Raw genomic sequence first — 10227 nt, forward strand, 5'->3', positions numbered from 1 at the left:
GTCATGCACCTAAAGAGCCACCGATTTCTATAGGAGAGAATATCGATTGCCATGAAATTAACCGCAAGGAAAGAAAAACAAATTCACCAATAATTACAATCAGTATAGATGTCACAATTATCTATTCTATGCTTTGGAATTCTTGTGATATGCGATACTTCTCTCCAGGTCTCACTGAACTATGAAATGTTTACAGCTCCGAAGGAGGCGATTCGTCCCATCGATCCGGCGTTACCTCTCTTCAAGATCATTTTTGCTTCTTCCACTCCTATATCTGTACTCAAACCATCACCTTTTAAAATGAAGTACATTGTTGAATAACGGTTTTGCCTGTCAATCTTTAATTCTGATTTTCTTCGGCCAGTTACGAATTCAAGCTTCTGAAGTTTGCCCTCTTCCAATTAAGTATTTTTATTCTAGAATGTCCTTGTGCTTTTGCTTAGTTAACTCGAACTTTATTGTACAATGTTCACTGTTCCATAGAAATAACCCCGTTTACGTTTGATCTACTTAATTAAGCTCTTTCGCCAGCATATATTCCAGTAATGTAGCGCGTGAGACTGAAGTAATAGGGAGAAACACGGATATAGCAGAAGCGTTCAACAAGTATTTTGCGCCTGTCGTCACTGCAAAATACTTGGCAAACTTCCCCTACACTTGACAATCAAGAGGTGAAACAGAGGGAGGAACTTAAAATAATCAGCATCACCAGGGAAAAGATATTAGGAAAGTTATAAAGACTGACAAGTCCCCAGGACCTGATCGCCTGCATCCTATGGTCTTAAAATAAATGGCTGAGATAGTAGATGGAAAATTCCTTAGTTTCTGCAAGGGCCCTAGCGGGTTGGATAATAACAAATGGGACATCGTCATTCGAGAAGGGAAGGGGACAGAAAACAGGCCAGTTTCCCTAACATCCGTCATAGGGAAAATACTAGAATCCATTATAAAAGAAGTTATAGCAGGATACTTGGATCATCATAATATGGTCAGGTAGAGTCAGCATGATTTTGTGAAAGGGAAATTATGGTTAAGTAATCTATTAGAGTTATTTGAGGAAGCAACAAGCAAGGTGGATAAAGGGGATCCTGTAGGCGTGTGGTGTACTTGGATTTGATAAGTCACTTGATAAGGTGCCACCTCAAAGGTTGCTACTCAAAATAATAGCTCATGATGTAGCAGTTAACATGCTAGCATGGATGAAGCAAAGAGAAGGGATAAATGGGTCATTTTCAGTTTGGCAAACAGCAAATAGTGGAGTGCAAAGGAATCAGTGCTGGTGCCTCAAATACTTACGGTCAATTTGAATGATTTGGCTGATGGGACTGAATGTATGGTAGCAGAATTTGCTGATGACACCCAGAGAGGTAGGAAAATGAGATGTCAAGAGTGAAAGAGTCTACAAAGGGATATAGATAATTTGTGAGTGGGCAAAAATGTGGGCAGACTTTTTTTTATTCATTTATGGGATGCGGGTGTCGCTGGCTAGGCCAGCATTTATTGCCCAACCCCAATTTGCCCTTGAGAAGGTGGTGCTGGGATGCCTTCTTGAACCATTGCAGCCCCTACGGTGTCGGTATATCTACAGTGATTTTAGGGAGGGAGGTCCAGTACCTTGACACAATGTGGGAAAACGTGAACTTGCCCACTTTGGTCGGAAGAACAGAAAAATAGTATATTATTGAAATGGAGAGAGCCTGCACAACACAGTTGTACAAAGGGAATTAGGCGTACTGGTACCTGAATCTCTCTCTCTCTCTCTCTCTCACACACACACACACACACACACACAGACACTTAAGATTTGCTGGCATAACAAGTGATTAGGAAGGCAAACAGAATGATGGCATTCATTACAAAGTGAATGAAATATAAAGAGGGATGTATTGCTGCAGCTGGACAGGGCCTTTCAGAGACTGCATTTGCAGTTCTGTGTGTGGCTTTGGTCTCCAACTTTGAGAAGGGCTATAATTGCACTGGAAGCAGTTCACAGAAGGTTCACTCAACTCATTGCCAGGATAAAACGAATTACCTTAAGAAGAAAGGTTGCACAAGGTTGGTGTTTACTCACTGGAGTTCAGAAGAATGAGGGGTGATCGTATTGCAAATGCATAAGACACTGAGGGACTTGACAAGGAGGATGTCTCCCCTTATGGGTGGGGGCAGAGGGGGGAGGGGAGAACTAGAGCAGGTTAAAAGTATGGGGTCGCCCACTTAAGACAGAGATGGAGAGATATTTTTCTCTATCAGAGGGCCGTTAGTCTGTGGAATTCCCTTCCCCAGAAAGCATTGGAGGTAAAACCAAAGAACTGCGGATGCTGGAAATCCAAACCAAAAACAAAAACAGCAATACCTGGAAAATCTCAGCAGGTCTGGCAGCATCGGTGGAGAAGAGCACAGTTGACATTTTGATTCCTCATGACCCTTCAACAGAACTAAATAAAAATAGGAAAGGGGTGAAATATAAGATGGTTTAAGGAGGGGTGGGGTGTTGGGACCAGAAGAGCTCGGTAAAGAGCCAATGATTTGTGGAGATAACCAAAAGATGTCACAGACAAAAGGACAAAGAGGTGTTGAAGGTGGTGATGTTATCTAAAGGAATGTGCTAATTAAGGGGAGAAAGCAGGACAAACAAGGTACCGATAGCTCTAGTGGGGCTGGGGTGGGGTGAAGGAAAACTAAAAAGGCTAAAAGGTAGAGATAAAACAATGGGTGGAAATACATTTTAAAATAATGGAAATAGGTGGGAAAAGAAAAATCTATATAAATTATTGGAAAAAACAAAAAGGAGGGGGAAGAAACGGAAAGGGGGTGGGGATGGAGGAGAGAGTTCATGATCTAAAATTGTTGAACTCAATATTCAGTCCGGAAGGCTGTAAAGTGCCTAGTCGGAAGATAAGGTGCTGTTCCTCCAGTTTGCGTTGAGCTTCACTGGAACAATGCAGCAAGCCAAGGACAGACATGTGGGCAAGAGCGCAGGGTGGAGTGTTGAAATGGCAAGCGACAGGTAATGCTTGTGGACAGACCGAAGGTGTTCTGGAAAGCGGTCACTCAGTCTGCGTTTGGTCTCTCCAATGTAGAGGAAACCACATTGGGAGCAACGAATGCAGTAGACTAAGTTGAGGGAAGTGCAAGTGAAATGCTGCTTCACTTGAAAGGAGTGTTTGGGCCCTTGGACGGTGAGGAGAGGGGAAGTGAAGGGGCAGGTGTTGCATCTTCTGGGATTGCATTTGAAGGTGCCGTGGGAGGGGGTTGAGGAGTAGGGGGTGATGGAGGAGTGGACCAGGGTGTCACGGAGGGAATGATCCCTATGGAATGCCACCAGGGGGGGTGAAGGGAAGATGTGTTTGGTGGTGGCATCATGCTGGAGTTGGCAGAAATGGCGGAGGATGATCCTTTGAATGCGAAGGCTGGTGGGGTGATAAGTGAGGACAAGGGGGACCCTATCATGTTTCTGGGAGGGAGGAGAAGGTGTGACGGCAGATGCGCGGGAGATGGGCCGGACACGGTTGAGGGCCCTGTCAACCACCGTGGATGGAAAACCTTGGTTAAGGAAGAAGGAGGACATGTCAGAGGAACTGTTTTTGAAAGTGGCATCATCAGAACAGATGCGACGGAGGCGAAGGAACTGAGAGAATGGGATGGAGTCCTTACAGGAAGCGGGGTGTGAGGAGCTGTAGTTGAGGTAGCTGAGGGAGTCGGTAGGCTTGTAATATATATTGGTGGACAGTCTATCACCAGAAATTGAGACAGAGAGATCAAGGAAGGGAAGGGAAGTGTCAGAGATGAACCATGTGAAAATGATGGAAGGGTGGAAATTGGAAGCAAAATTAATAAATTTTCCAGGTCCCGACGAGAGCATGAAGCAGCACCGAAGTAATCATCGATGTACCGGAGAAAGAGTTGTGGGAGGGGGCCGGAGTAGGATTGGAACAAGGAATGTTCCACATACCCCATAAAGAGACAGGCATAGCTGGGGCCCATGCCGGTACCCATAGCCACACCTTTTATTTGGAGGAAGTGAGAGGAGTTAAAGGAGAAATTGTTCAGTGTGAGAACATGTTCAGCCAGACGGAGGAGAGTAGTGGTGGATGGGGATTGTTCGGGCCCCTGTTCGAGGAAAAAGCGGAGAGCCACCAGACCATCCCGGTGGGGGATGGAGGTGTAGAGGGATTGGAGGTCCATGGTGAAGAGGAGACGGTTGGGGCCAGGGAACTGGAAATTGTTGATGTGACGTAGGGTGTCAGAGGAATCACAGATGTAGGTGGGAAGCGACTGGACAAGGGGAGAGAAAAGGGAGTCAAGATAGCGAGAAATGAGTTCCGTGGGGCAGGAACAGGCTGACACCATTGGTCTGCCGGGACAGTCCTGTTTGTGAATTTTGGGTAGGGGGTAGAAGCGGGCTGTCCGAGGTTGGGCGACTATCAGGTTGGAAGCTGTGGGAGGAAGATCTCCAGAGGAGATGAGGCCAGTGACAGTCCTGGAAACAACGGCTTGATATTCAGTGGTGGGGTCATGGTCCAGGGAGAGGTAGGAGGAAGTGCCTGCGAGTTGACGCTCAGCCTCTGCGAGGTAGAGGTCAGTGAGCCAGAAAACAACAGCACCACCCTTGTCAGCGGGTTTGATGAAAATGTTAGGGTTAGACCTGAGAGAACGGAGTGCAGTAAGTTCAGAGAGAGACAGGTTAGAATGGGTGAGAGGAACAGAGAAATTGAGACGACTAATGTCACACCGACAGTTCTCAATGAAAAGATCAAGAGAAGGTAAGAATCCAGAGGGAGGGGTCCAGGTGGAGGGAGAATATTAGATGTGGGTAAAAGGATCCGTTGAACGGGAAAGCATTGGAGGTTTGGCTATTGAGTTTAATCAAATCTGAGTTAGATAGATTTTTGTTAGACAAGGGAGTCAAGGGCCAGTGGAGTTGGGGCCACAATTATATCAGCCATGATCTTAACCAATTAAGGAGCAGCCTCGAATGGCCGAATGGCCGATTCTTGTTCCTAAATCCGAAGTTCCAATGCCTCCTTTCTCTTTCGGCCGATGAGCACAGATCACAACATTTCTTGCGAACCTTTGCACTCATTGCCCTTCACGTTTTAACAATTCCAATCTTTGTAAGGGGAATTGAAGTCCCCCGGTTTTACTAGCTATTGCATCTCCCTGCAGTGTCGCTGTTAATTGGTATCGCCATATGTTTTCCTTTCTTTGGTGGCTTATGAAACACAGGGATCTGTGTAATAGCTCCCTTCTAAAGCGTCTACCACCGAGAAGTACAAAGCTAACTGTCATATGGGAATACCACCATATATGAATTCCCCTCAAGCCACACACCATCCTGAATTGGAACTATATCGCCATTCCTTCACTTTGGCTGGATCAAAATACAGGGATGCTCTCCTTAACAGCATTATGGATGCACATGCCTCAGATGGACTGTAAAGATTCAAATTGGCCACTCACGACCACTTTCTCAAGGACAATTAAGGTTGTGCAACAAATGCTCACATCTGATGAACTAACTATTTTTGTTTTGTAAAACTTCTAATTTCTTAATTCCAATCAAATTGATTTTGTTCTTGACCCATTAAAGGATCCCTCTGCAATGCTGGAATATTCTCCTTCAGCAAAACTGTCAGCAGTTGTGTTTCCTTTCCTTTGCGAGTTTCCTGGGGGAGGCGTTGACATTGTGGCAATGTCGCCGTGCTAGTAATCCAGAAACCCAGGGTACTGTTCAGATTTGAATTCATTAAAAATCTGGAATTAATGATGACCATGAAACAACGTAAATTCTAAATGTGACTCTTAGCTGGCCGAGCAAGTTGTATCAAACCACTACAAATCCTCAATAAAGGAATGAAACCGGACGGACCACCCAGCATGGACCTAGGCACTGGAAAATTCAGCCCTGCCGATCCTGCAAAGTCCTCCTTACTAACACCTAGGGGCTAATGCCAAAAGTGTAAGAACTGTCTCACAGACTGGTCATACTCATGGAGTATGGAATCAAATCTTACAGATAATAGCTCAGACACTACTATTACCACCTCTGATTACCACGCAGTGCCCTCCCTCAGCTGATGATTCAGTGTTCCTCCATGTTGAACACCACTTGGAGGAAGGACTGAGGATGGCAAGGGCACAGGATGCACTCTGGGTGGGGGAATTCAATGCCCATCACCAAGGGTGGCTCGGTATCATCAGTGCTGCCAGAGCTGGCTGAGTGCTAAAGGACATAAGTACTAGACTGGGCCTGTGGCAGATGGTGAGGAACCAACAAGAGGGAAAAACATACTTGACATCATCCTCAGCAACCACAGATGCATCTGTCCATGAGTGTCGGTTCCTGTCCACCATTGACACACATCAGGAATGTGATGGAATACTCCCAACCTGTCTGGATGAGTGCAGCTCATACAACGCTCAGGAAGCTTGACAGTGTCGAGGACAAGCACCCTGCTTGATTGGCAACACATCTGCAAACATTCACTGCCTCCACCACCGACGCACAGTGGCAGCAGTGTGTACCATCTACGAGATCCACTCTAGGAATTCACCAAGGCTCCTTCGACAGCACCTTCCAAACCCACGACCACTACCATCTGGAAGGACAAGGACAGCAGATAGATGGGAACACTACGACCTGGAAGTTTCCCTCCAAGTCACTCAGCACCTTAACTTGGAAATATATCACCCTTCCTTCATTGTCGCTGGGTCAAAACCCTGGAACTCCCTCCGTAACAGCACTGTGGGTGTACCTACACCACACGGACTGCGGTGATTCAAGAAGGCAGCTCACCACCACCTTCTCAAAGGTAACTACGAATGGACAATAAATTCTGGCCCAATGAACGAAGCCCACATCCCGTGAATGAATAAAAAAGACATTTTCTTGAACATCTTCATTCCATACATTTTTTCAGATAGGGATCACGTTCCGTGCGTTTGCACACGTGCGCTCTAAACCTAATGTAGAACATCTTGCACACCGTCTTCGTCTCGTCGCAGCTAATCCCCTACTAATTCTTACTCTTGTTCTACCTGATTCTTCAAATCGTCTACGCGTTTTTTTACGTCTTCCCAACACGACATCATCCTGTCTTTGGCTCTGCCAAATTAGTCTGAGCAACAGTACCAATCGCAAGCCTCCTAGCGAGAACATTACCCCCAGATTTGTTGAAGTGCATCCCATCCAGCCTGTACAGATCCCACCTCTTCCTGACTTAGCTCCAATGGCCCAGTACACTAAAGTCCTCCAATCTGCACAGACTCTCCCGTCACACATTTATCTGATCTACCATCCTATTCATGTAATGACAGGTGTATGGCATTGGTAACAACCCAAGATTATTACCTACAATGTCCCGCTTAATATTATTATTTTTATTAGCTACCTAAACTTAGCCTGGAGAACTTCCTCCCTCTTGCTAACAATGTTACCGACGCCGTCATGGAATAGGAGCCCTTCACTCTGCACCCTCAGAATGCTCTGCAACGGATCGTTTTGGTTAGAAGCAAAATACTGCGGATGCTGGAAACCTGAAACAAAAATAGAAAATGGTGAAAAAACTCAGCAGGTCTAACAGCACCCGTGGAGAGAAAAAAAGAGTTAACGTTTCGCGCATAAGAGCTCTTTTTCCTCTTCACAGATGTTGTCAGGCTTGCTGAGTTTTTCCAGCATTTTCTGAGCTCTTTAAGCTTGTTGACTCTGACACCAGTGAGAGAAGCACGTCTGAAGCTGTAGAAACAGCTGCAAAAAAGGAGTAAGTGGCAGAAGAAAGTAAAACATATAACACGGACAGGAAAGAAACGGGAACTAACACAAGCGTTGGAATGGCAAATAATCAAGATGCACCGAACCTCTTCGAATGGATTGCATAGCGGCAAACGTATAGCCCCAACTGTTGGCATGGGCGGGGATTGAAACCACGGTTGCTGGTATTATAAGACTAACTTGCCTTCTCACTTGACCACCACCAAATATGATGCATGCAGAGCTCATGAATCGACTAAAGTACAGCACTCCATTAATGGTAACAAAGGCAGATAGAAGGGTGGTGGACGAGAGGGAAACTTATCGACAAAAGGGAAAAACCGGATAGTAAGGAGGGAGCGTAGCAAACGATGGTATTCAAATGAATTTGAATGACATTGTACACCATTCAGTGAAACTTAACGTGCAAGGATAGCGGCAATTTGGATGGCAAATGTTGTGTCAACCCCTTTTACAAACAGGTTTAAATATATGAATGAGGAAGCCTTCCTGAAATCCTACATGGCTTTGATGAGAACACAAATGAAGGACAGCGTTGTGATGATCTCCTCACCTCGAGGAGAAAATACTTGCATCAGCGGCGGCGCAACAAAAGCTCACGAGATACATTCGGCGGATGGCAGGCCTGTGCCACAAGGAGTTCAGGATAATGTGAGGTGAAGGGAAATTCTTTCATCCAGAGGTTTGTGAATTCCTAAAATTTACTATCGCAGAGAGCTGTGAGCGCTCAGCGCTTGGGTCTATTCAAAGCTGAGATCGATAGACTCTTGCACATTGTGGAGGTCAAGGGGTATGGGAACAGCCCTGGCCCCATTCATCAGCTCCAGACAAAGGGAGTTCGAGGAGATACAAATATGAAGAGAGAGCGAAAAGAAACAGACACAGGAGAGGTAGACATGCAAGGAGAGTAAGATAGAGACTGCAAGAAAAAAAGATGCACGTCATAAATCCATCTCTTTTTAATTGCAAGTGACAGACGAAAAGAGTTTCCGGGAAACAAAGAGGCACTGAGAAAGGAGATCAAGAAGTGAAAACACGAATGAAACCAGCATTTTAAGAACTGGATTAAATTTAATGCGAGGAGACATGAAGTGATGCACTTAGGGACGACGAATGTGGAAAGTCAGTTCTTACGATCATTAACTGATTTTATTTTAAAGAGGAAATCCGAAATCCAGGTTGCTTGCTAAAAAAAAGAACTCACAAGATTACAAGGATTAATGCAAGCTTTGCCATACAAGAGTCAAACAAAACAATCGGAAAATTAAAGGTTTAGCTAGCCGAAACCATTTTCAGGCCTGAAGCTTTTGTTTCCAAATCTCAGTTTCAGTTTTCGTTTCCTTAGAAACTGGAAGTGTCAGTTTCCTTTCGTGTTTACTTTTCCTATTTCCCTTTTCAGTTTCTGTTTTCATTCAGGGTCTTCCTCAAAAATTCAAACTTTGACAGCACAGATTCAATCTATGAGCACACGATAAATGGGAAGTTTTGAAAAATGTAGGTAAGCCGAGATATCTCGCCCTCATTATCCACAAAAATCATAATGTGATGGAAAATAATTTGGCCTTAGAAATCGAGAAATAATATATATGATCAAATAAATCATGTTGAAACTTTAACGTCTATTGTTCCTTCGTTGTAACCTTGGGGTTAATTCTGGGCATCACTCTTTAGCAAAAATGCAAAGGCACTAGAAGGGGCACAGACGAAGTTTAATGGGATGGTGGATTACAGTTATGAGGGGGTGTCGGGACAGTTAGAAATGTTCTTCCCGAAGCAGAGAAGAATAAGGAGATATGAAATAATGGAGATTTTCCACATGATGCGAGTCTTGGGGAGAGCAAATGGAGTTGAGGGGCGGGGGGAGGGGGAGGAGTGTGGTATTCCCTCTTTTCAGTGAGTCAATAACCAGAGGTCATAAATCCAAAGCCATTGGCAAAAGATATGGTGAGGGTGGCAGCAGGCTGTGAAGGTCGAGTGGTTAAGGAGTTGGACTTGAAATCCAATGGGGACTCCCTGTGCAGGTTCGAGCCCTGCTCGCAGCAAATCCGTTGGTTATGTGAAGGGGCACTTCAAATGCTGAATTTGCTCCTTACAGCATGATTTTTGTCTGCACTGGAGTGCTGCTTTGTGCTGCGGTAGGAGTTGGAGTTTGGACTGACCGAGTTCAGTGAGGAGGGAACGAGGTGATCCTTTGAGTACCGTGAGTACAGCCAGGTAAGTATTTACTACGTATATCACTTATAGTTTTTAAGGACTTATTTTGTGGTTCATCGTTTGGAAGGGCTACATTGTGCAACAACGAGGAGCAAGGAAGGAGCCCCCTAAAGTAATTGATGTTATTTAATATTAAGTATCTTCCAAAAGGTTTAATTTAATTTAAATGGGCGAGTCATGGCAGGAGATCTCAAAGCCGTGGTGTGCTCCACCTGCTCTATGTGGGAAGCCTGGAACATTTC

General features: G+C 45.0%; 1 non-coding gene across 1 annotated transcript; it reads left to right on the forward strand.

The window, feature by feature from the left end:
* The first annotated feature begins 9731 nt into the window (after window positions 1-9731).
* trnas-uga (transfer RNA serine (anticodon UGA)) lies at window positions 9732-9813 on the forward strand. The gene has a single exon. It is a non-coding gene; the product is annotated as a tRNA-Ser (tRNA).
* Window positions 9814-10227: the final 414 nt, after the last annotated feature.

The sequence above is a fragment of the Cetorhinus maximus genome, chromosome 21, assembly GCF_964194155.1.
Source record: "Cetorhinus maximus chromosome 21, sCetMax3.hap1.1, whole genome shotgun sequence".
In the NCBI taxonomy this organism is placed as follows: Eukaryota; Metazoa; Chordata; class Chondrichthyes; order Lamniformes; family Cetorhinidae; genus Cetorhinus; species Cetorhinus maximus.